Source organism: Asparagus officinalis, chromosome 8, assembly GCF_001876935.1.
Source record: "Asparagus officinalis chromosome 8, Aspof.V1, whole genome shotgun sequence".
Lineage (NCBI taxonomy): Eukaryota > Viridiplantae > Streptophyta > Magnoliopsida > Asparagales > Asparagaceae > Asparagus > Asparagus officinalis.
The window spans coordinates 80,662,226-80,687,435 of record NC_033801.1 but is presented as its reverse complement, the minus strand read 5'-3'; the positions used below and the strand labels follow the sequence as shown (position 1 = coordinate 80,687,435).

The following is a 25,210-nucleotide window of genomic DNA, read 5'->3' as shown; positions in this document are numbered from 1 at the left end:
AGTGCCCTCAAAAAACCCTAGTTCTTCCTCCCCAAATCTGACATCGCCGCCTCTCATGCTCCTCATTTTCGTCGGAGGCCTGACTTGTAAGTCCTCTACCTCAAAACCCTAACCCTAATCTGGGTAATTTGGACTGGAAATGTAGTTTTGTACATTTTCAATGTGCCTAATGATGAAATTGCTTCATGATTTTTCAATTTTAATTACCCTTGGTTATTGTGTTTTTGGACTTGATTCAGAAAAGTTATTATTATTATTGTCCACCTGGTTAACTGAGAGATTAAATACATAAACCCTATAGTATTCCTGTTCGAAACTAAGATAATAAGAATGAAGTATTGATTTACGCATGCTGCCCATTTTTTCACTATTCTTCTTATGGAAGGAGGTAGAGGTCTCTCCTTGAATGCATTTCCTTTATGAATTTTTCTAGGTGAGTTTCTGTTCGTTGGAGAAAAATAAAGAAGAAACTATGTGTTACAAAATGTATGTTTCTGAATTGGACCAGGTGCCCATCAGGTCATGCTTAAATGTCAGTTAAAAAAAAGAAAATGAAAAAGCTTATGCTCTCTTGAACTGTTGAACATGATCCTCGAAGCTATACTTGATCTTTCACCAGAGGAACTGCTTTGAGTAAATTGTTATTTGAGCAAAAGATATTTGTTTCTTATACCTGGGGTTTCATTTCCTGCTTGACCACTTGCGTAAATGAGGTTTTGTTCTGAGGCAGTTCTACTGATGTACTCTGCCTTGAGGGGTGAGTTTTCTTATTGGACGAAATAGACCTTCAACTTGGTCTCTGTATCATACTTGCGGACAGTTGGTTAGTCTCAACTCTCAAGAGAACTTAGTGGTCAATATCATGGTTGCATAGGCAAAGCCTCGGCCATTATATCATTGGGGTACATTGGCTATGCACCATTACCCCTTGTGCAAGTTGATATGGGAATGGCAGTCAATGCCTGTGTTTAGTCCAATCAATTCGACTTGTAGCCAAAATCTGATATTCAGATTCTCATTAATGCATATTGATTCCACTCTGCTGTATGCCTTCAGAATTCTAATTTGAGATTGCTCAGGTACCTTTCATTTGTATTAGTAGATTACCTTACGTGCATAGCAACCCAATCTTAGATATAACCCTCTGAAGTTAGTATAGAACTATAGGAATTGTCTTTTGTTTTACAAAAGGTTATGCAGGTTTTCGTGTTTGAATTCTTCAAATCTTTTTTCTGCAGGGCGATGAGGATTTGATTATTGTACATGATGCACTTAAATATGGAGGTTGTCGTCTGTCTATTGCAGTAAGTACACTGCCAACTCATCATACTCCAGAAAGGAGAATTGTGGACTTTGAAAATTTCAAAGTACTAATTGAAATGTTTGTGTATTTATTAGATTCCTAAGTGCGGGATTTTTGAAAATATAAACTCTCTGCATGATCTTGCGCAAATGTCTCAATGGACGAGAGAGGCCTTTAAGAATTGCAACTGGCTTTACTTATGTATGTGACTCCCACATCTTTGATGTTTTTGCAGCAACAGAAATTTTAAGAAATCTTAACATTTCTCTGATCACAGCTTGGTCCAAAATTTATGAAAGAAAAAGGTCTGGAATTTGTCACCTTCTCTTCTGCTGATGGAGCACTTGAGGCAGCACCTGCTGTAAGAATTTTTGCTTAGTATATCTTGCAAAAAAAAATCAGTGGACATTTTTCTTGTAGGAAGAGATAGGTAGCCAATTAGTAACTTGTCTCCTCTCTTGCCTGTTTTTGATTTATTACCTTTCCTGTTAGAACTTTTATCATGCATGCATTTAAAGGATTTCATTTCTCTTTGTGTCCTTTCCTTACTGTATGGCCAAGGACTATGATTGTATTTCGCTGGTTGATGAATTTCTACTTTCAATTTGGAGATATTACTAGGCTGTTCACTTATATGTGCTTGACATTAGAATTTTCTTTCGTGCATTTTACATGGCTTAGAAGAACTTCTGTCATCGTGCATTCAAATATTAGGTAGAACGTTCAAAAAACAACAACAAAGCTTTTACCCGAATGTTTTTGCGTTTGCGACTACAATCCTTTTTAATCGCATCCAACCAATTTTTCTCAGGCTTACCTCTAATTCTTGTCCAGTTAACTATTTTCTTATCACTTTTCGGTGTTGTATGTAGTTTGCTCAGCTGCACATGGCCAAACCATTTCAGTTGATTACCTCTCATTTTATCCTCAATATGAGCAAAATCTCTAACTTATTATGAATGCATTTTTTTGTTATGTCATCCCTTGTGTATATCCACACTTCCTAAGTTACATTCTTAAATTTTCTATGCTTATGTTTTGGACATGTTTCTTAATCATGCAACAGCCTGATTTGTAGCATTGTTGATCTTATACGTTGTCCCATAGAATTTTGCTTTCAATTTCATATGTATTCTGCAATTGCATAGGAATTCAGAAGTACTCCTCCAGTTTAACCATCTTGATTTAGTTTAATGAACTACGTCCTCCTTACTTTCACCATCTTAATCATTGATTGATTTTAGATATCTATTCTCTAGCTTTTATATCAATCTATCAACCTGATTTTTCTTTTTTTTTAATTTATATAATTGCCCCAACGGTTGTAACCGTTGGGGCATATATTAGCCCCAACGGTTAAAACCGTTGGGGCTAATATATGCCCCAACGGTTCTAACCGTTGGGGCAAACAGTTTGCCCCAACGATTGGAACCGTTGGGGCAAGTTAGGCAACCGTTGGGGCTGACTTAGCCCCAACGCAACTTGCCCTAACGGTCGTTATTTTTGCCCCAACGGTCCTAACCGTTGGGGTCATGATTTGCCCCAACGGTTACAACCGTTGGGGCAACTCATGTTTGTACTAGTGCAAAGGTAAATGTCAAAATGAAATTAGTTAGTTATTTGAGCTCAAAGAATTAAAGAATAAATTAATATTTACTTCATTTATTATTAAAATCTATTATATGCTTTTACTCAATGTCTGATAAACTCTAAATTATTAACAAACTTCCATAAATTGCATGTGCATTATAAAACAATTTTTGTACAAACTGAAGTTAGATCCTCAAAAATAGATAAATCGTTCTCCCTTTAAATGTAGGAGTTTAGATAAAACTTTCTATGGTCAATTTTACTCCTAACCATTTTTAATGTTACATTATATTTCAATTAAATTAAATTAAATTATTAGTAAACTATAAATTAAATTTTTTCTCCACACCTCATCCCAATAACCGTGCTTGTATCCCACTCTTTTATCTCCCCACTAAAAGCAAAAAATACTTGAAGTTAAGAAACTCATTATTTTCACACGCTATGACCAAACTATGCAGAGTCCAAGGTGAAGAGCAAGAAATTTTTAATGAACTGCTCCCTTGCGGAGGGAGATGAAGCTTTTCTGATGATGGCCTCCGTCTCATTTTGTGAGGGGCTCTAAGATTCTCCCTAGGATAATGGAGGAAGGTGAACCATATATATAGCGAGAGATACATCTGAGATTGAGGATGAGAAAGCGGAGATTGAGGGGGTTAGTTGATGGATTAATGGAGGAGAGTAAAGCAATTAGTGGAAAATTAGGAAGGAGTGAGATTAGTTTGAATTTGTTGAGATAGAAGAGGGTAGTGGGGGACATGAAGCTCTAGAGAAAGTTGTGGCAGTAGGGAGGTATTGTTATGGTATTGAAATGCAAATTCCGTAAAAAAATTATTATGGATATCCCACAACAATATATAACTTGTTAGCAAATGATTCATGCTCTCATTTCATAGTTCATAAATATCCTACTGATGGGAACGGGGTCCATCCCCATGACGAGTTAATCCATAGAAATTATGAGGTGTATTGAAGCTCTTGGAAGTTGGCCACATGCATACATTGATCGATTATCTTTCTCCATGCATTAGGAAAAAGAATGGTTGATCTTTGAGCTTTTCCATGCATTGGGAAAAGGAATGGTTGATCTTTGAGCTTCTCCATGCATTGGGAAAAGGAATGGATGGTCTTTGGACTTCTCCATGCAATGTATTTAGTGTACCCAAGAGACATATCCTCCCTATAAATAGATGGGAGATGGTGAAGGTTGAAAAAAGGAGAGCACAAGAGAACAAAGAAGAAGAAGAAGAGAGAAAGTAATCCTCAAAGTGAGTTTGAGAGAAAGTGATCCTCAAGTTAAGTTGTATCAATTTGAGAGAAGACCATTTTGTAAACTTTTATTTGATTATAGTGAAAACGGTGAAGAAGGGGCGGGTGAAGACGTAGGCTCAATTTGAGCTAAACCTCGGTAAATCTTGTGTGTGCAATCTCTCTGTTTGTTTTTCTCTTCTATTTGTTGTTCCCATCTCATCACAAAGTTGGGAAAGGTCTTGTTGTCCTGTTTATTTCCCAACAGTGATATCAGAGCAATGTTGCTAATCTTCTTGTACGTGTTGAGATGGAGACTCCCATCGGTGACGTTCGAATGATCAGTTTGAATGGCCGCAATTGGATGATATGGAAGGCGAAGATGATGGACCTTCTATATTGCAAGGACCTCTATGCTCCAGTTGAAGGTGAATCCTCCAAGCCAGACTCCATGACAGCAGATGATTGGAAGAAGCTCGATCGAAAAATCATCGGCACCATTCGGCAATGGGTGGATGACACTGTTTTCACCATGTGTCAAATGAGACTTCGGCGAACAGCTTATGAAAGAAACTTGAAGATCTCTACGAAAGAAACACCATCGGCAACAAAGCTTTCTTGATTCGAAAGCTTGTCAATCTCAAGTTCCAGGAAGGTGATTCTATATCTAAATATTGAATAAAATTCAAAATGTTGTAAATCAACTTGCAGTCATGAAGATGGTGTTGGAAGATGAGCTTCAAGCCCTTCTTTTGCTTAGCTCATTACCAGATAGTTAGGAGACGTTGGTGGTGTCTCTTAGCAACTCCAAACCTGACGGAGTTGTATCCATGAACCAAGTTACAAACAGCCTCTTGAATGAAGAAATTCATCCGGATCCTCCGTTTCTCATGCTCTTGTTACCGAGAACAGGGGGATGAGAAAATATCGATAGCCTCAGAATCGAGATGAGTCAAGAGGAAAATCAAAGGCTATAAAAGACATTAGTTGTTATCACTCCAGAAAGAATGGACACATAAAACGGGAATGCCGCAAGCTCAAGTGAGAACAAAAGGAAGGAACGACCAATGAAAAACAAGAAATGAATGAAAGTGCAGTCGTTCTCAGTAACAATGAAATTGTGCTTTTTTCGGCAAGTGAAGAAGTCTGTACAAATCTCACTTGCTAAGACTCGAAATGGGTGATTGATTCTGGTACATCCTACCATGCTACTTCCTGTAAGGACTACTTCACTTCGCTTCGTGAAGATAATCTTAGAATGGTAAAAATGGATAATAAAAACTCTTCTCAAATTCTCGGCATTGGAAATATTTGTGTTACAACTAACCTTGGAACAAAGTTGGTTCCAAAAGATGTCAGATTTGTGCCCGATATTTGTCTCAATCTTCTCTCCATCAGGAAGCTTGATGAAGAAGGATACACAAGCAACTTTGGTAAAGGATGTTGGAAGCTTACCAAAGGATCACTTGTATTAGCAAGAGGAAAGAAGTGTTGTACTCTCTATATGACTCAGTTTCACTTAGAGAATGATGACTTTGGAAAAGTGGAAGGTACCTCTATGGATTTGTGGCACAAGCGGCTAGGCTACATAAGCGAAAAAGGGCTACAAACTCTCGCAAGACGACAACTACTTACATCCATGCAAGATGTGAAAGAAGAAGAAAGAAATTACAGGCTCTCCAGTTTTTTATCAGGGAAAGCATGAACATGCAGAGCCACCATATATGGATCAGCCACAAGTACCTCAGTTGAGACGGTCAGAGAGAGAACGACAACCTTCAACTAGATACACTGTTTCAGAGTATATTATGGTAACAGATGCAAGAAGTTTCCATGAAGTACAAGTTTATGATGATCGTGTAAAGTGGAAGAAAGCTATGCAAGAGGAGATGAATTCTTTGCATAAGAATCACACTTATGACTTGGTGGAGCTACCTAAGAACTCTAAGCCAGTCATCACACCGTTAGCAACTCATTTTAAGCTAAGTACACAACAAAGCCCTTCAAGTGAGAAGGAGAAGGAGGAGATGAAGAGCATTCCATTTGCCTCGGCCGTCGGAAGTTTGATGTACTCTATGGTTTGTACAAGACCTGATATAGCACATGCAGTTCGAGTGGTAAGTCGTTTTCTTGCTAATCCTGGTAAAGAACATTGGGAAGCAGTAAAGTGGATCCTAAGATATCTTAGAGGAACCTCCAAATATTCTTTATTTTTTGGAGAAGGAAAATCTATCTTGGAAGGCTACACTGATTCTGATATGATGGGTGACTTGGACAAAAGAAAGTCCACATCGGGATACTTATTTACCTTTGCAGGGGGAACCGTGTCATGGCAATCAAAGCTACAAAAATATATCGCTCTATCCACCACAAAAGCTGAGTATATCGCTGCTATAGAAGCTAGCAAGGAGCTCTTGTGGATGAAGAATTTTCTGAAGGAGTTATCTCTCAAGCAAGAGAAGTACACTCTATATTGTGACAGTCAAAGCGCCATCGACTTGAGTAAAAATATTACCTATCACTCAAGGAAAAAGCATATCGACGTAAGCTTTTATAGGATCAGTGATGCCTTGGAGAATCGTCTTATGCACATTAAGAATATTGATACAAGCCAAAATCCGTCTCACATGATAACGAAGCCTCTACCAAAAGAGAAACATGACTTTTGCTGAAGAAAGGCAAGTATGACTACTGTTTGAAAACTTTCTCCTCATGAGGATGGAGGGGGAGATTGATGGGAACGGGGTCCATCCCCATGATGAGTTAATCCATAGAAATTATGAGGTGTATTGAAGCTCTTGGAAGTTGGCTACATGCATACATTAATAGATTATCTTTCTCCATGCATTAGGAAAAGGAATGGTTGATCTTTGAGCTTCTCCATGCATTAGGAAAAGGAATGGATGATCTTTGGACTTCTCTGTTTGGGGTGAAAGTTGATATCTTCATTGCTGAATCTATTACATGTTTATCGATTACAGATTCAAAGTAAAATGAAAGTTGATATCTTCATTGCTGAATCTATTACATGTTTATCGATTACAGATTCAAAGTAAAATTAGTCTTTTTATAAGAAATCTATTACATGTTTATCGATTACAGATTCAAAGTAAAATTAGTCTTTTTATAAGACTTTCTTACACATTAAAAATAAAAAAAATACAACTCTCGTCAAACAGCGTAGAGATCGTTTATCGGTCTTCTGTTTGCGTGGGATCTTGGCCTGTGACGGGGACGTTGATATCCGTAGACCACCAAACGATCAGATCAGATCCGGAGCTTCGTTGATTCGTGAAGGAATCAAGAAACTAAAGCGCTCATCTTGGTAACAACGAGATAATTACTCTTCTTAAGATCAACGCAATGGGGTAATCTTAAGGGACGAACCGGGCTGTAGATCTGACGAACTCCTCTTCTTTATAATGAAGAATCCATTGAAGTCTCCTCCTCTCTGAAATTCGTGGCTCTTCAGTCCTCAATCTGGCAGGGCTTCGCCACGCTCGAGAATTCCAGATCTAAAAAAAATAAAGACCCTGGGGCTGTATTTATAGGCTTCAGGAGCCTTGTGTTTGGATAAGAAAGGCTGATTCCCTCTTATCTTCAATTGAAACCACTTAACCACATTATCAGATCAGTTGGAGCAAATCCAGGTGGTTAACGGTCGAAAAACGGTTTCAAAACAATAAAAATAGCATTCTGGAGGTTGCGGATGCTTGTGAGTGTCTCGGCATGGCATTGGAAAGCTGACAAAGAGATCTACAACTTTCATGTTTTATGTTTCTTTAGATTCAAATTGGATAATGGCCAAAATCATCATTCTTTTCTAAGACACCAACACTGTCTCGGAGTTCTGAGGTAGTTTATACTATCTTTGGTATTTTGGCTTTATCTTTCTCATATGATCTCCAAATAAACTGATCCAAGATTTATTGGAAAGCTAATGAGGATATCTACAACTTTTATGTTTTGAGTTTCTTCAGATTTGAATTGGATCATGTCCAAAATTACTCTACAAGGTCCGAGATACTTGTGAGTGTCTCGGCTTGGCCGAGACACTCAAGAGTGTCTCGGCCAATCCGAGACACCAATGGGTGTCTCAGCCAATCTGAGACACCTCTGGGTGTCTCAGCTTGACCGAGACACCTTAGAGTGTCTTGGCCAAGCTGAGACACCTTTGGGTGTTTTGGGTTGGCCGAGACACCTCTGGGTGTCACGCCGAGGTCCGGGACGTAATCCTGCGCGTTCCGTCCGTTTTTGTCGTATCTTTGTCGTCCGGACTCGGAATCATGCGATCCAAGATGCGTTAGAAAACCGTTGAGAAGATATACAAGCTTCCATGATTGAATCATCTGTGGAGTGGATAGGACATGAAAGGCATTTCGTCTTTTGTAAGTGATACGGAGCTCCCGATCAGTTTATTTCCTCATTGTTCTGCAGTTCCGTTGCTTCACATAGTTTGTCGACTCACTTCATGTGCTTGTCGACGTCAAATTGACTCTTGCAACCTGGGACATGAAAGAGGACATGCGGAGATGAACAACTCGTTAGGGAGACAGTGCTTCTGGTCAAAACTTCTAACTTTTTAAGTTAGATGATCATAGTTAAAACAAACTAGGCAAGAGAAGGAGGAGAAGGGGTCTCTTGTGATAGGAGTGGCTGATGACAAGGCTGGCTGACAATAGGGGAGGGGAGAGGATGGTAGTTGCCACTGACAAGGCTGGCGACAAGAGGGAGAGTTCAGTCAAATAATTGAAAAAGTAACACCACTTTTGAATTTTAATGGTGGTAATTTTAGGATATTTTCTTACTGCCAAGTATAAGCGGGGGTATATATAAGTGAAAATAATAGGGGTACATAAGTATTAATTAGCTTTTTTTCCTTCCTGCTTCTGTAAATTTTATCTAAAAAATGATGCAATCAAAAGCTTACTGTCTATCATGAAACACGAGTCCCTGTAGGTAACAAAAATTGCCTTTAAACAAAGAGGTCAAATCTTGCCTAATTGACCTCGCCTGTCAGCGCTTATGAACTTGCCTGCATGCTCAAGATTGCAAGAGAAAGTTAGCTTTGCTTGCTCGCCTGCAACAAAAAGGTCAAACAAAACTCGCTTGCATTCAAGAGGCCAAGTGGAGCTCGCCTGAACACTTGGCTCACCTTGCACGAGCCAAGTTCGCCAACATGTGCCTGACTCGCAAGCACAAGTCTAGCCCGCTTGTTCACTTAGCTCGACAGCACGAGTTAAGCTCACCTAATTCCTTGGCTCGCTTGCACAAGTCAAGCTCGCTTGCAAAGAGTTCGCCAGCACGAACTAAGCTTGCCAACAGGATTCAGCTCACACGCTTGAAGGATACACCAGCCGACCCCGCCTATTCGCTAAGCTCACCCGCAAGGTCGCTTGGGCATTAAGATGGCCTACTAGCTCTCTTGCAAGCCTACTAGGCTCGCATGAGCAGATGGTGGTTGTACGCTTGCGTGTGGGAGTGGAAATACCCACTTCCCACGATTCAAGAGAAGAAGTACAGTACTCCTCACCTATGAGTAGTCACATCCCATAACTCAAGGGCATGAGTTTGGCTCCCCTCAACAGTGCATGGTCACATCCCACAAGTCAAGGGATTGACTATGCCTCTCTTCATCTATTTAAAGGCCTCCTTTGACAACGTAAAAGGGGTTAGAGATTTCTAAGGTTGGCAATTATAGAGGCTTTGCATTTTCAAGGCACTTTAATAGATATTCTTGAGCAAAGGCATGGATTGTTGAAGTAGACTCAATCTGAACTATTAGATTGGAGATTCTCTTGGCTCTTTGCAAACCCTTGCATTAAGCCTTCCTCGTGTATTCGGCCTTGATACTAATCAAGCTTAGGTACTCAAACTTAATCACACGAGCTTCTACTGCGTATTGAAGCTCAATCGCAACTTCGATCGGATCGTCCAAGGGAAGCAAACTCGATGCAAGCATTTGAGGGAGGCATCCTATCGCTACCGAAGAACCCATGTTAAACAAGAAGAGCCTTCTCTTCACTTCTGTTTTAATTGTTGATTCTTAGTTTGTAATAAGTCATTCTTATTAATATAAACGATCCTTTTTGGGTGTTAATTTTTACACCAAATAGAAGATGGCGACCATAGTAAGAGAAACTATTTCTTCATCCGAAAAGGTGGTGGTGCAATTCGATGAAATTGCGCCAGGGACAACTATTGAGTCCCTCGTGATCGAGCTCGACCAAGCTAAGTGCAAAAAGTACTTATCTTCATCCTCCTCCGGTGGCAATGCATCTCGTAAACGCCACAGAGTTGTGTGTGTGGCCCAGCCCCAAGTGGCCGAGGCTTCCACGCCTGAGAGCTCTGCCTGAGCCATGGTAGGGATTCTATTTCCCCCAATCTAATCAAGGCCAAGAAGACCAGCCAAGGAGCCACTCGATGGGTTGTCAAACAATCCACGTAGGCCCCTATGCAAAAGGAGATGACTATTCACATCAGCGCGGATCACACCTTCGTCGTAAACATGAATGCTCCTCTCTCCAAAAGAGCCCAACAGTGGCGACGATAAGCTCTCGCCTGCTAAGAGACCCTAGCCCTTATCTCCTATGACGTCATGAATTACTATTCAGGCCTAAAAAGAGCCAAGCGGGAACGTAAAGTTCTCCGTGCTAGCGAACTGAGCCAATCAGGCGAGCCCCCTACCGAGGTGGGCTTTGCTCCATTAGAAAAGTTCCCAAAACCAGTGAACGTGGTGTTTCAAGCGAGTCTAGCAATGTGGCTGAGCCTCACTCAATGAGAAGAATTCCCCATGCAGGTGAACTTAGCAAATCAGGTGAGCCCCCGCCCGCCAAATCAGGCAGGCTTCGCTTTTCAGGCCACGTGCCCAAATTAGGTGGACCACTTAGATCAGGCGAGTCCTCTAATTCTAGCGAGCAGTCCAAATCAGGCGAGCTCCATAACTCAGGTGGGCTATGCCCTCAAGCATCAAAACAGGTGTACATCGCTCAACAGGCGAGCTTCACACTACAGACAAAAGTCATCATACAGGCAAACTCCATCAAGCTCGCCTGAACAATCAAGCGGCTAGAACTCGCCAAAAGGCTAAAGCTCGCTCGATCACGAAACCTCGCCTTTCAAGGCGAGCTTGCCTGAATTCGACACTTGGAAAATTTTCCAAGTGTTCTCACATGACTTCTTTTGAACCTTCTCCACATGATCGCACATTTGGTTCTTCTAACGCTGGGAGTTGTCACAAACAACCTATAGGGGATCTCAAGGAGCACCTGACTCACAAGCACGCGATTTACGAGGTGAATCCTTAGTGCCACTGTGAAAGGCTCATCAAGACGATACTTGTTGACTTCCAGTGTACCAGAACATAAAAAGCCATCGGTGTTCGAGAGGCATTCTCAGCAGCCTCCGTAATCAAGACCTCCTCGTCGAAGACACAATCGTCAAAAGAGACGAGTTGCTGATGACTTTGAGCTCCCAGCCACCACAATTAACATGACGGGGAAGGGTAATGCCAAGCATTTTGATTCGTCGGATCCAGAATTTTCCCTGGGATCGAGATATCCCCCTACTGAATGCGAGGGTGTCTACCAGTACACGCGTACTCAAATGAGAGTTGCCATCCTATTCGATTACACATGCTTAGCTCCCATCTCCGACGATGATGATGAGGTTTGCTCAGCAATGGTCACATCCCAAACCTTGAGTTTAGTCCGGGGTCAGCACGCAAGGGTGCACATGGCGGAAGTCCTTGATGAGGTTGTTAGAAGGCTTGAAGAATAACAAGCCGTCATTAACTCCATGAAGGAGATGGTGGAGCAGCTTCTGAGAAAAAAGAAAAAGAAGAAGGTGAGGGCTTCGCGCACTCCACGGAGACCATCAAAGAACAAATAATGGGAGCATACTCCTCCCCACACTACAGAAGGGGAAGATAACCCCGAGTCATCTTTGGATTTTTCATCCAAATCGTTAAGAGTGACATCGTGTACTGGCGACAATCCCCAGGAAAAGAGGCTGGATGAGTTCCAAAGTCAGCTCAATCCTTGAATCTTTAGAAGAATATGAATGAGCTGGGGGTGGTCAGACCATATACAGTCGAATGGGATACAGTCCCCTACCCGACAAAGTTCAAACCAATGAGCTTGGTCCAGTTCAAATGTAAGGGATCCCCCTCACAGCACATATATTACTTCCTATCTCAAATAGGTTTTCTTACGGGGAATTATCCCATCCTCACTCGACTATTCATTAGCACCCTAAGAGAGGTGGCCTTTGAATGATTATGTAAGTTGGAACCGGGCTTTATCAAATCATGGGCTGATGTGGAAAAGCTTTTCTTGGCCCGCTTGTTCGACGACGACACAGAAGTGTTGATAGCCACTCTACTTGCTAAAAAGAAGAGAAAAGCGGAGTCTATCAATGACTTCGTGAAGAGATTAAGGAATCAGACACTTCATTGCCAGGACCAAGTCTCTGAGAGCACTTTAATTGAGATGTGTCACCTCAATCTAAAAGTGGGATATTCGAGCCAGGTGCATCCAGGAACCCTTCCTGGTTAAAGAGGAAAGAGATCATGACTATGGATTCTTCTCCAGTGCCCAAGTCAGCTCAGAAGAAAAAGCCCAAGTCCCTTGAACAACACCCTCAAAGGCAATACTACTTCAAAGAATATCAAGTCGTGGCTGTATTTGACACTCTCCTCAAAGGCAACAAGATAAGGATGCCGGAAGTGAAGCATCTCGAGGACTTGCACAAAACGGATGGTCCGAACTACTATGCATATCACAAAATGCAGGGTCAACCTACCTCTAAATGCTATATTCTCAAAGACAAGCTTCAAGCTCTTTACGACGCCGGAGTCTTAAAGAAGGAAAATGTATATAAGAAAGTGACTTCAAACATGGCCACTTTAAAATTCAAAACGAATCTTCCCGAAGTCCATGCACCAGCAGTGGTTGTACTTATCCCCAATGTGGAGCTAAAGATCATGAACGCCGATCCTCACAATCAATGAGAGAAGAGTTTAGTATCGCAGAGCTTATCATCAGGGCAAGTAATGTGCGTCCACCCTAACCTCCTCGACGACTATCAATGGACTTCCATGCCTTCGAAGGAGCCCAAAGGCAAAGCTAAACTCTTCAATGTCATTTCACTATTCTAGATGGTGACAAGGTAGAGATGGCAACCTTTAGACTCCGACAACGAAGTGGACGCAATAGCTACTACAGCAGGAAGGAACTTTGCCATGGACTACCCTCCAACAGTAGAGAATCTGACAAGGCCATCAGCGAGACCATCACTAACAGTCCAACTGAATCTCAATAAGACAAGTTCAAGTGGTCAACCCTTTTAGTTTGATATACTCACACAGCTGAAGAACATTCTAGCCAGAATTATCTTGTATGAGCTCCTTCGGTTATCCAAATCTACCCGAGAAGCTCTACTAGAGGCTCTAGCTGATTCAGAGGCTTTTGCCACACAGTTCTCGCCTACTCGGGAAGAGCAGGCGGGAAGGGGATGTCCACAATGCTGCCAGATATCCACACAGTAGATTTCTTACATTACCTTCACTCCTGATGACATGCTCATCAATAGTACGACTCACGGCCGGCCCCTGTACTTCACGGGGTATGTCGGCTCTTCCAAGGTGGAAAGAATCCAAGTAGATCTAGAGTCTTCCCTAAGCATCATCCCCCAGAAACTCATCAAGCACTTGGGGGTGCCTCATAAACTATTGTCTGTAAAAACTACTACCATCTTTAGCTTCAACGCCACTAGAACCTGCTACGTTATCAACGCAAAACCTTCTTACAACATGCTATTGGATTGAACTTGGATCCATGGAAACCACATAGTTCTGCCCACATAGACGACCATGACCAAGTAAAGACGGTGTTTGCTGATAAGCAACCCTTCAAGAGAGTTAAAAATTACTTCATTAATTCTTTACACTACCAGGACTTTAAATTGAGCCATGAGCCACCGATCGAGGAACTTGGTAGCAGCAATGAAGCCGATAGTGAGTCTGAGTTTAGCGAGGGTGTTGTCTTGAACGATATTGAACCCATTGTAATCATCTTTGATGGCCTTGATGTAACCAACGCTGACGAAGCGGACGAGTTTGTTCTAAATGAAAATTTCAACTTTGCTTACTTTTCATCTAGTTCAAAGTCTTATAGTGACGAGCTTAGCAATTTAATCTCAGGGTTATATGATAACTCCTCCTTACACTTACTCGTGTACTTGTCGTTTGTTACAAACAAACAAACGATCGAGTCCTTACAAGCTATTTTTGCCGTGCCCGCCCAAGGTAATTATCAAAAAGATATTATCTTCGGAAGAATAGATCAGCCTATGTGTACGATGTGGGATGAATCGGAAGATGATGAACCCGCACATGATGGAGGGCATGTGTTATGACCTCACCCACAAAGAGGGCTTAAATTATGGCAAAGGGCGAAGGACACTCATCCCACCTGCCTACTTTCCCAAAGGGAAGCCTGACAATTACTTCAGCCGAACTCGAAGAGGTTTGGGTTACACCTCCTCTTCGTCAGAGTTATATTAAGACTTCCATGGTCCGAGGGAATTCATTCCGAAGATTAATCATCAAACTCCTCGATGTGGGATTCAGATGTTAGCATGGGAGATTTGTTCAAAGACCTCATAGTTAACATGGCTATAGTTGATCCCTCTGAAATCACTGAAGATGACCAGGTCCTACTGTATGATAAAACATGGTATCGTCATGTCAGTGCCCAATGGAGCAATCAATTTGAACAACGTGAACTGCCCACGGAGGACAATATACTTCAAATAAATTTGGGAGATGAGGCTAACCCTAAACCCATATTTATCACTGGCAGCTTACCTTCCCAGGAGAAAGAAGGCCTTGTGTCCCTCATTCAGGAATACATTGATGTCTTTGCCTAGAATTACGAAGACATGTCTGGCCTTGATCCTCAAATCGTCATGCATCGTCTCAACATCACGGATGTCATCATCGACAATACGTGCGGGTTTGAGAGGATGTCTTTCATGGATGGATTTTGGGGGTATAATCAAATCAAAATCCACCCTGAAGATGAGAAGCACACTTCGTTCAGAACTCCGATAGGGATATACTGCTACACAGTTATACCCTTTGGACTCAAGAACGCCGACGCGACTTACCAACATGCCATGAGCACATCTTTCTGAGATCATCTATGAAATATAGTCAAGTGTTATGTGGATGACTTGGTCGTGAAGAGTCGCAACAAAGATGACCACCTTCAAGACCTGAGAGTAATGTTCGAACTCATGCGATCTCATCAACTGAAGATGAACCCTACAAAATCATACTTAGGAATGTTTAGCAACAAATTCCTCGATTTTGTCATCACAACAAAGGGAATTCACATAGATCCTGACAAGGTGCAAGCTATTCAAGGGCTCCAATCATTGGAATCTCAAGAAATTGAGAGGACTACAAGGACATTTGGCTTACATCTGAAGATTCATTGTAAATCTTTCGGGTGCCAAACCTTCTCCAAGCTGATGAAGAAAGGCGTATCCTTTGTGTGGGATGAAGCCTGCCAACAAGTGTTCGATGAGATCAAAACTTATCTCTCAAACCCACCTATCCTAGTGGCTCTCGTTTCGGGAAAACCACCCCTGATTTACGTGCGAGCGATAGAGCACTCCATAGGCACCCTCTTAGCACAAAATGGTGATGCTGTCCATGAACAAGGCATCTATTACCTAAGTACACCCTGTAGGGAACCGAACGCCGGTACCCTATGGTCGGAAAGGAATGTTTGGCCTTGGTGTTTGCTATCTAAAAGATGCGACACTACCTGGTTGGTCAAACCATACACGTTATTTCCCAGATAAATCCTATCCGAGTGTTCATGATGCAACCTAGATCTCTAAGTTGGTGCCTGGCAAGATGGGCACTCTTGTTGTCTCAATACGACATTCACTTCATGCCGCAAAAGTCAGTCAAAGGACAAGCAATCTGTGACCCCATGGCCAGTTATCCATTAGAAATGAGGACTGATCTATTTGAAGATTTACCAGATGAGACCCCCGATGTCAATCCAACCTCGTAAGAGGAAGTTTGGTAGCTATTCTTTGACGGCACGTCTCGCGTCGGCACGAGCGGGTCTATCGTCGCAGGAGTGGGGGTGGTCTTGGTTTCTTTGCAAAACCATGTATTATCTTGAGCTTTCTCTTTAACAGAGCTATGTACCAATAATGTGGTAAAGTACAATGCCTTGTTCATTAGACTCGACTTGGCTAAAGAGTTATAGATAAAACATCTCAAAGCTTACAGTGACTCTCAACTCATCGTCAAACAGATGATAGGGGAATATGAGGTCAAGAATGATAACTTGGTCCCGTGTCACAAAGCGGCTATCAAGTTAGCAGAACCATTAGAAAGCTTTCGCATCACGCTCATGTTCATTCTAAGAATACGCATGCAGATGCCCTGGCATCATTGGCAGCCAACCTGGCCCAACCACTGGGAACAACTCAATGCGTCACCGTCGCAAGACGACAACTCTTTCGACCAGAGGACACTCCGAAAGTGAATATGACTTGCCAGAGTACGAGTCAACTTGAGTTAAGAGATTGACATTTCCTAATCATCGATTATGTCTTATACGACATACTACCCGAAGACGTCAAAGAGTGAGAATCTGTTCGTAGGCACGTGCTGAGATTCTACTACAATTCAACCACAAAGGCATTGTATCGTAGGTCATACGATGGCATATTGCTTTGATGTCTCTCAATGACAGAAGCACAGGAAACTCTGCATGAAGTCCACGATGGTACCTACAGAGCTCACCAGCCCAGTCCTAAGCTCTGGGATCGCTTGCGAAGAATGGGCTATTATTGGCCTAGAATGATCAACAATGCGGTTGCTTACACTAAGCGTTACCATAAGTGTCAAATCCATGCCAATTACATGCACCGACTGCCCAAAGACCTACACCCGATAGCGACTTCATGTCCATTCGAAACATGGAGGCTGGATATCGTCGGACCGATATCTCCACCATCAACAAAAGGCCATCGTTTCATCCTTGTGATAACCGACTACTTCTCTAAATGGGCCAAAGCCGTTCCCTTGAGAGAAATCAAAACCAGTGATGTGGTCAAGTTCATTAAACATCACATCATCTACAGATTCAGTGTCCCAAGACATATCATCCACGATAATGGATAACAATTCGTTAGTCACACATTCACTCAGTTCTGTGGCAAGTTTAGAATACAGAACCTAGCATCTATGGCTTATAATCCCTCAGCAAACGGTTTAGCTAAAGTTTTTAACAAGAATCCTAACCAAGCTGACATCCAATAGCAAGTGCGATTGGAATGAGAGGCTCGGTGAGAGCTTATGGGCATATCGCACGATGGTTCGCACACCAATCGGCTCCACACCCTATTCATTGATATACAAAAGTGAAGCCGTACTACCCCTAGAAATTTAGGTTACATCCCTACGCGTCACACTCAAAACGGGGATGACAATTAAAGAAAGCCATCAACGACGTCTTGCAGAACTCAAGGCGTTAGATGAAAAGTGGCTTGATGCTCAACATAATATTGAGTTCTATCAAGCTCGGATGTCCAGGGCGTTCAACAAGAAAGTCAAGCACCAATCTTTTAGGGAGGGAGAATTGGTCATCACTGTCCAGTGACCGATGATTCTCAAATCTAAAAAGAAAGATAAATTCCAACCCAAATGGGAAGTACCATTCGCGATTGAGAAAGTCTATTCGAATGGAGCTTATCGCCTAGTCAAACTGAACGGCAATAAGATCATGATGCCTATTAACGGTAAATTCCTGAAGTACTACCCATAGTCTTTCTTCAAACTCCCATAAAATCTTGTCACGTTAACATTACACTTCTACCAATCAACTTATCGACTCTCTTCAATATAGCGGTAGGTCCCCAATGTTGTCCCGATCACAACAAATCCCTATCACGTTAATAGTCACCTCTGATAGTCAGCTCCATCATCCCCACGAATGATGTCACCCTGATAGTAGCCTATCATGCAATGCGCTACTATTCTGATCAATCGTCACACTCTTATGTCCATAAATGATTTGATCCATTCCGAGTGTTCAAACATCCTTAGAACAATCGACGATAGTAGCCTACTATACGATGTGCTACTATTCTAATCGGTTATCACACTCCTACGTCTCTAAACGATTTAATTACCCCGACATTGTCATTCCCTCAAATGATGTTGTTCATCGATAGTGGCCAACCAAGTGATGTGCTCTATTGATTCCCCGAGAGACAACCTCCAAGCGATGAGTCGTTACTTGGACCCTCCAGCGATCGCTTACACCAGCGATCGCTCATTCTTAGGCTAAATTATTATCAAACAACACGGCCTAACTTAATTATGGCTTAATTGTTGTAATTAACTTAACCCAACGCCTCTAATGGCTAAGGGTAGAGAAGAAATTTTAGCATTAAGCCTAAAAGAAACTTCTCGACAACTCATCATACTAAGGGGAATAGTATGGCTAGCCCGATTCAAACAGTAATCAGTAAAGGCAAATCAAATTTTGGCACTCCTCGTCCACCTTCTCGCCCTCTGTAGTGACCTGATCTACCTCTGCCTTTAGACAAGTCTCCTCAAACATGGCCTCTTCTAAAAGACGCTCTCGCTCTTTCAGAGCTGATTGAGCCTCTATAGAAGCTAAGTCAACGAGATTGGAACTCCGAGACCAAAGGAAAATCAACTCTTGAATGTTCTTCTCCACCTCCCACAAGCGCGTGTGATACGGAGCAGCATCAAAAGGGACAATCATCTTAATTAAGCTCTCCATATGGATCTGTAGGATTAGATTGAATTCATCAAAGGAGTCACCTTTCTACAAAGCTAACTTAATTCCGTCGCAAAGAGAGGATTGAAAAGTTTCAATCGTTCGGTCCACAGCTCTCTTACGCATGCGAGCAGCAGGGGAGAGGAGAGTTTCGTCGGTAGCCAATGTTGTCAGTGGAGCTAGGGTTTGAGCACTGGTGGCTACAATGACAGGAGTTGTAGTGGACACCGCTGAGACTGGGGACTCCACCATTACTGTTAAGGTTTTAGCTAAAGGGAAGGTTGTAATTTCGATGATCGGTTCGGTAGTTGTTGAAATTGGAGCTGAAGGCGCAATCGCCATCAATAAAGCCGATGCCTCCTCTTTCTGAAGCCATGCCTTCTCTTCCTGAATGGGCGCTTTCTCTTGAATCGGTGCCTCTTCAGTATAAGTCAGAGCCTCGGTAGGTGGGTCCACTTGTATAGTAGCACGTGACCGAGGTGATGTGGGAGACCCTGCTCGAACAGATGCTAGCAGGCTAGTCCATTGATCAATAGCCTCAGGAGTCATCTCCACTACAAGAAAAAAATCAACAAAAGAAGAGTTAGCTCATATACTGTAACGATAATCGCAAAGCTAAGGGTTAACAATTCAAAATACCTAGAGTAGCAGTTATGGCCATTGACACCTGACTATGTAGAGGGCTTGAAACTCTCGAACCTCTAGCTGGAAATTTGGCTCCGAGAGTATGATGAGAAGATGACTCGACCTCATTATAATCCCTGAAGACATCATCTATAATGGCATCACTCCCATCGAAGTAATCAACATCCTCTTCGTCCCCCTCTTCTTCTGCAGAAGAGATGGTGATAGCTGCTTCCGTCATTCTTACGTTAAGTCAGAACAAATGTGAGGCGATCGGATTCAATCTTATGATCAAAGTGGGAGTAAGAAAATGGTTACCTTCCGGCACAATCAGTTGGTCACGTGGAGCCAACACTTGTCGCTCTACAACAAGTGTCGAGGTGGAAACTTCTGAGGTCGACGGGATTGATTCCGTTGTAGCAACAGAGGTCACCATAGTGGTTTCAGGGGTTGAAGAGATTATCCCCAAACTTGGCTTGAGAGTAGCTCCAGCTTGGCCCTCCCACACTTCTGTGAGGGTCGACACTTCTTCATGACGAGCCTTCTTCATCTCCTCCTCATCGGAAGGACTAGCTTCTATCTCTCGCTAGCGTTTTGAGGGGACCAAAAGATCGGGAGCATAAGAAGGCATCCCCATGTGTTTAGCAATAGAGCCCCTGAGTCGCTCCAGTATTGTCCTTACTCTGGCCATCTCCTCATCCACTTCTTGTTTGCCGGCAGGCTCCAGTTGAATGAAGGGATGCTGAGTTGGGAATCCAGTATCCTGGAAGTTGCTCAACCCCTAATAAGTATCCTTGGCTCCTTCAACAAGAACCTCTTCAGGCTCCTCAACAGACTGACGACCTCCTCGCCTTGATGTACGGGGAGCTGCTACGGAGTGATGCCTCTACGCCGTCAAACATGACTCATGGGGATTAAATCCCTTCGGATTTGCGCTTGCACTCTAATACCACTTACAGTATGTAAGTGTGTGGGGGAGTGTGCGATCCCTGAGGGGTAGCTTGAAACGTGCTTCGGTGCATCCCGAGTGGGTCCAGAACCAGTCCCGCGCACCGTCAATCAGAGCCCCCTCATAACTCGACTAGGGGTTAGTGTTCTCTATATACAGTTGATCATACCCGAGTTTACTAGCAAATCTGTAGGGAAGATAATGCTCTATGTAGCAGACAGAGTCCGACCTGAGGACATGATAGCCTGGTCGAATGTTGACCAGCCAACTGAAACCACCCAAAGACAAGGCGGTATGGTTGTCACTCCTTTGAACATCCTGGAGAGACTCACCGAAATCCTCTATCAGAGAAATAGTGGAAGCACCGGAAGAACTTGTAGTTGCTGAAGAAGGACAACGCTCTCCTCATCTCAAGAATGTCTTTGTACTTCTAGGAGCACTTCTCCAAGAGCTGAAGGAACATGATGGTCCTCCCTTCCTGACGCGCCTTTGGCGCGCTCATTAGACACTCACAGTGTTAGACGAACCATGCCATCAAGTACGTGTATGGCAAGCCAACACGAGGATTAGGAGTCTTTGCAACTTCTTCTCTTCCCTCCTTGCCAACGAATGACACTCTGCAAAATTATGTCGTTAATGTGCAGAGCCCACTTTGAATGCACGCCGTCATCGCCGGCATCAACGCGTATGATCATCCGTATGCCAGGCGGACCGCAGGATAGACGACCTCCACCAGGATCACCTCGAAAAAATGTGTAGGAACCACGTACCTCTTCAGCCACAGCATAAGGTACCCGGCATGCAAGGCCTTAGATGATATGGGGGACTTAGCTTAGTGGTGGAACGATTAGAAATACGTTCCAACTTTGAATCCTCCTTTGTCATGTTCAAGGATTTAGCGACAGGACAGACATTTTCTTGTCATCATAATTCTGGAGCAAGTAATCAGTCCAATTCTTGTGGCTGATTCCGAAGGTCCTCTTTTTCTTGCCTTTATGGTCTACCGCCCCAATGGTGCTGAAGTATATGCGATAGTGGCAGAATTACTCTCATAAAGTCACCGCCATCTGAGGAGATATATCAAAGAGATAGTAAATCTCTTGCTGGCCGGGAACATATTCCTCATACGGAAATTCCCCCATTGGCAACCCTGACACCTCATACAGTTCGTGAAGTGCCAGTCCTAGCTCCCCGTTTGGGGTGAAAAATGTTCCCCTGTCCATGTAATAAAGTTCCTGTATGCTATGGAACTGGGGGGGCATTGATTTTGAGGCCAAATTGTGTGGTTCTAGTGGCAGAGTACAATTCTGTACCCTGCATATTCGAGTTCTCCTGTAATATATACCCTGTGTTCCTGGACCACCAAAAGCTATTGCCTGGTGAGGAGTGGACCCACCTGGGAGCTCTAAAGTCGTTAATAAGGAACTGCCCCCGACACTGAAAAAACGATGGTGGAAGGTCTCCGCCAATGTAATAGTCTCCCTCATCGATAACTCACTCTGTACTAAGCTGGGGTGCAGAGCAATTACACATCTGCACGAATTGTTGGTGCCGTATCCGGCCTTGGAACCTCTGAAGATTCTGCAAGTTACCCAATCATAGATGATAATCAAATTTTATTACAATTTTATACCATTATTATCTATTTTATATGAATAAATATACCACTAATAGTTGTTTTTATATTTAATTGTAGGTTAATAAAGAATAAATCTCAAACTCCAATTTCTCAACAAAAAGCCCTTGATTTAATAAAGAAATGAAGCAAAGAAGCCCATTGGAAAATCAATTGCCAAATTATCCAAAAGGCCAAAACCAAAAAAAGGAAAAATGTCAAAGCCAAAAAGAAGAAAAGAAAAATATATCAAAGCCAAAAGCCCAAGCCTAAAAGCCAAAGAGAAGAGGAAGATGCGGGCTGAAAAAGGAGACAAGTCCACATCGATGCCAGCATCGATGGGGGCATCGATGCTAGCATCGATGCTCGTATCGATGCCGGCATCGATACCCCCATCGATGCTGGCATCGATACTGATGTACAGTTTGTTATGAATCAAAGGCTAAAATTTATTATTTTTGGATAAGATTTCAATCCAATGGCTCTCATTCATTGATGTTTACTATAAATAGGGGTAGAGAGTGAGGGGTTAGAGGTGTGAAAAATTTTGTAACTTTATTTGGAGAGGAGGGCTACTCTTAATTGAGAAGACCTTCTAAAAATTGTAACTTTTGTTGTAATTAATAATAATAATTTTTCTCCACTTTAAATTTGTCGTTTTTCATCTTTGTTGAATGATGAGAATGGAGATGAAGAGCAATTTGAATGTTTGCATTTCTTTTATTTTTCTCTTTTATTTCTTTGTAGTAATTTCTTTATTATTGCTTATTAGTTAGATTTAAATTCATGCTTGTAGTGTAGATTTATTTTCTTGTCTTTTTATTTTTTATTTGCACTTTAATTTGTAGAGTAGATTTATTTTTTGTATTTAATTTTTGTAATATATTTTTTTGTTTGGATTTTAATTCTTTGTAGTTAGATTTACTTCTTGTTCATAGTTTAGTTTTTTTTTTTTTTTGTAATTAGTTCTTTTTTTTCTTCTTAAGATGTGAAATTAATTCTTATAGGAATCTTAGAATTGTATGATGCTAGTCTAATTTCTTTTATATTATACAAATTATTCTCTTACAATTAAAATATTCATGTTTAGGATAATCAACTAGAGAACTAATCGGTAGAAGAAGAATTTGATAATCTATGCTTATCTTAAATGGTTTGATAGGTTATGCTTATGAATTCTAGGATTACTATCTTGTTGTTATTTTTATCATGAATAGTAATTTTAACTTAGATGATAATTTGATAGGTTATACTTTTCTTAAATTTTTAACTTAGATGATAATTTGATAGGTTATACTTTTCTTAAATGGTTTGATAGTCTATGCTTAATAAATTTAAGTTGAAATGTGATAAAAAGAGAATAGTTTGTATTTATATTTGAGTTAGCTAGCGGATTAAATTCTAGAGTTCTCATATCATAATTGAATCCTCCATCTTGACTTTCTTGAATTTTCTTTTTATTTTTGATTTTATTCATTCTTCTTTCTTGCCTTGGGATTTCATTTATTCTTTGATTCTTATTTCTTTTCTCTAATATTTAATTTATTGTTACTTGCACATAAATCAAAACAATCACTCATCATATCTCTCTCCACAATCACACTTATTCTTTAATCCTATTTTTGTCATGCACACAATATAAGAACCAATTCTAATAATCTCTTAAAATCACCTTCCTCGTGAGATCGATAACTTTTTATACTATAACTTCATCAATTGTGCACTTGCAATTTTGGTACATAATTATGTCGCATCAATAGGTAGGGGTTAGATCCCAACGTATCATTCTTAGGACTGAGAAAGAGTGCAATTCCACGATAGAGAATCCCCTCATCATGATGGGGATGAAATAGTAGACCCCATCTATGACTCGGAGCCATTTGCTCTCCCTAAGTACTAGAGTTAAGGGGTCAGCCACAGTGTCGCCAAAGAGAAATTCGGGCTTCCTCATCTCCCTTCTCGTCAGGTCCATCAATGCTACGTCGATGGTAAGTTCACGCAGCGTCAAGTAATGTCCATCGGACACCCTCCGTATTAGCTTAGTAGATCTGACGACAGCAAACATGGGCACTGGGTCGAGGAATGGAAATCTGGGAGGAGACGCGAAGCCCGTGTCACCAGCAAGACCAATAGCACTAGCCCCCGGAAGAACCTCATCAGAAAATGCAGTTGTAAAACAAAACAAAAAGAAGTCAGAAATTTTTGATTCAAAACTTAAAAATCTTCTTAGTCTTTAAAATAGACAAGCTTTATCAAACACGAGAGCTAACAAAGCTCGCCCGATAAGCTGAACTCGCTTGACAAAGGCAGAGCTCGCTTGACAAAGCTGAACTCGCCGGACAAAGGCAGAGATCGCCTGACAAAGCCAAACCCGCCTGACAAATGCAGAGCTCGCTTGACAAAGCTGAACTTGCCTGACATAGGCAGAGCTCACCTAACCTAGACAGAGCTCGCCTAACTAACAAGTTCACCTGAATTGCAAAACTTCACATGAGTAGACGAAGCTCGCCATAGAAGATGAACAAAGTCTGTTCATCTTCTCAGTTCTATCCTACAGTCCCCTGAACTTACCAGAGTGTGTTTGGGTCATGCCGGCAGTAGCATCGGCAGTGACGACGTCAACTGTAGCGATGGAAGAGGAACCGATCCTCTTCCCCTTGGAAGAAAGGGCTTTCCTTGGGGCCATTTCGAAGTTAATAAGAAATGAGAAGAAGATCGACTTTTCTCTTTGAAAGCATGAGTGGAAAAACTTTAAGGAAATAGTAATCTCCCAACATGGGAGATGAACACTTTATATAAGCAAGCTTCAACGGTTGAGATTTTGTTATCTCAACCGAAGCGAACGGAGCATATTTGATTCTCCAACAATAGACACTTGGGATTCAAGCAGATGGCTAAGATTCAAGCGGTTCAAATTCAAGGCTCAGATCGAGTGCATGAAAATGAGGCCACTCCGTCAGATCGCATTTAATGCGATCTGATGTGCCCACGCCACTTTAACTAGCAAGCGTAGGAGCTCACCTACAAGCATGTGGCTCACC

General features: G+C 41.9%; 1 long non-coding RNA gene across 1 annotated transcript in view; it reads left to right on the top strand.

Moving 5' to 3' along the window:
- Positions 1 to 25,210, top strand: part of LOC109851206 — a 32,967-nt gene continuing 7,757 nt past the window's right edge. The window contains exons 1-4 of the long non-coding RNA XR_002249713.1: positions 1 to 86; positions 1,239 to 1,304; positions 1,399 to 1,504; positions 1,581 to 1,664. This is a non-coding gene — a long non-coding RNA (uncharacterized LOC109851206). The remainder of the gene's footprint in view (positions 87 to 1,238; positions 1,305 to 1,398; positions 1,505 to 1,580; positions 1,665 to 25,210) is intronic.